Genomic DNA, 2,195 nt, shown 5'->3' with positions numbered 1-2,195 from the left:
GCGCTGCCTTTCTCGGTTAACCTCTGTGCACACGCACAGAGCTTGCGTTTTGGGGTTTTTGTTTGTTACTTTATCTTATTTGCTATGTTTAGATTTTGTTTCCAAGAAAAACTGGTCGTTAAGGGTCCTGGGTGACTGAAGTGGAGTTTGCTCCGGAAAAGACAGGCACTGTCTCCCCACTGCCCCCCTGTGACGCGGAGGGAGACAGGCCACCGGAGGGCGGTCTCCCGAGGCCGAGGCTCTCCTCCGGACGCACGTCATCCATTCCTCTGCTTCGCCTTAGTTTTTAATCCCGACAGCGTGAATGTCACGAACTTGAAGTAAACTGACGTGAGCTCAGACTCCATTAATCTGAACTTTCCGACAATTCCGTAATGTCTTGGTTGTAATCTGAAGTTTGAACTCTTCGAAGACACATTCCAGCAGATTGAGAACGTGAACAAAGATGAGGAGAAATGTCTCCTTTGTGCGAGAGAGAGCGCAGCCCCTCGTACGAGGCGTTTCCAGAACATGTTGACGTTCTGACGTGGTGGACAGTGGCCCCACGGTGTCCCTGCTCACCCCCCGCGAAGCCCACGCCCTGGGGGAGAGGATGGGCCAGTGCAGCGCCCAGCCCCCCTGGGGCCTTGCGCCAAGCCGCCCCCCAGGTCCGGACAGAGATCCGATGTCACGGACCTGACGCTGGGCACCGTCCTGAAGCAGCCTGCGGGGGTCCTGCTCCAGCACCTGCTCCCCGCCCCCCCCATCAGTGCGTGCGTGTGCAGGTGTTTGGCTCCGAGGGAAGAGGTGGTCATGGTCTTGGACATTTCTGGGTTAGGACGGGGCTCCTCTGTTGGCCGTGAGCCCGGAGCTGAATGCAGGCCGCTGATAACACTCACTTCCCTCTCGTGGAAGAGAACCATCTCAACGTGTGATGCACATCTGATGCTTGGGGTTTCTGTTCCCGCTCAGGACGTTCGTGATGTGTGCAAACGCATGCTTTTACGAAACAGCGGTGGTGGCGTGAACTCTGAGTTAGAAGGATTTGTCGTCCGTGTCTGAGTCCTAATTACTTGTTGGCTCCCAAGCCTGTGTAGATGCTGACACTTCAGACTCTGAAATGGTGAATCCTAATTACTTTTGTGAAACAGGCAACGTCTACTTCGATCTGCCGTCCAGAGGAGACCGATACGGCAAGCTCGTGGGCACAGTCCCGGGTCCGAACGCAGAGCCAGGTGGGTGCCCCCCGCCCCGGGCTCGGCCTTCGTGATCCTGCCAGACCGCCCCTGCCAGCATGTTTTGTTTTTCTAAAATGATTTTTATTTCGTTTTGAGAGACAGAGACAGAGTGAGCAGAGGAGGGTCAGGGAGAGAGGGAGACATAGAATCGGAAGCAGGATCCAGGCTCAGAGCTGTCAGCACAGAGCCCGCTGCGGGGCTCGAACCCACGAACCGTGAGATCATGACCTGAGCCGAAGCTGGACGCTCAACCGACTGAGCCGCCCAGGCGCCCCTCAGCATGTTTTAAATCAAGTCACTGTTTTCTACGAGAGGAGATTGTGGAGTCCGAGGTCCCTGCGGCGAGTCAGGGCTCCAGGTCCCCCAGCCCTTTCCCGGAGCACACACGCTCACGGTGTCATGCCTCCCCCCCGCCCCCCTTGCCGGAGTATTCCGTCCCGTGTGTGCGTGGCCACCCGTTACCTCCCGGTGGGTAGTTCACCATATGCTCCGCCCCTAGGGGATTTCCCTCTCTCCCGACGCTCTCTTCTGTTCCAGTGACTGTTAGGCCACCACTGTTTTTATGGAGAAGAAATATGTACGCAGAAGTAAATTTAAGATAATTTTAGTGGCACCTGGGTGGCTCAGTTGCTTAAGCGTCTGACTCGATTTCGGCTCAGGTCATCTTCATGGTTTGTGGGATCGAGCCCCACGTTGGGCTCTGTGCGTACAGTGCGGAGCCCGCTTGGGACTCTCTCTCCCCCTCTCTCAGCCCCTTCCTCGCTCTCACTCTCTCTCAAAATAAATAAAACTAACAAAAATAAAAATAATTTAAAAAGGGTGCTATTTAGAAGAACCAGATACAAACAAGCAAAAACCCAAAAGCCACGTGTCCAGCTCACTTCTGTCTTGAGGCCTCCCCCACTCTGTAACCAGCCGTTAAGTTTACGGCCGGTGTCATTCGGCTCCTCAGAAATGCTGTCCCCCTCACTCCGTAGT

General features: G+C 55.2%; 1 protein-coding gene across 1 annotated transcript in view; it reads right to left on the bottom strand.

The window, feature by feature from the left end:
- The window catches only part of CARS2 (cysteinyl-tRNA synthetase 2, mitochondrial), a 27,867-nt gene that overhangs the window by 11,798 nt on the left and 13,874 nt on the right, over positions 1–2,195 (bottom strand). The gene's annotated exons all lie outside the window — the stretch shown is intronic.

This window comes from Suricata suricatta, chromosome 4 (genome assembly GCF_006229205.1).
Source record: "Suricata suricatta isolate VVHF042 chromosome 4, meerkat_22Aug2017_6uvM2_HiC, whole genome shotgun sequence".
NCBI classification, from domain to species: domain Eukaryota; kingdom Metazoa; phylum Chordata; class Mammalia; order Carnivora; family Herpestidae; genus Suricata; species Suricata suricatta.
Note: the sequence above shows the minus strand (reverse complement) of the source record. Positions and strands in the feature narration are given on the sequence as shown.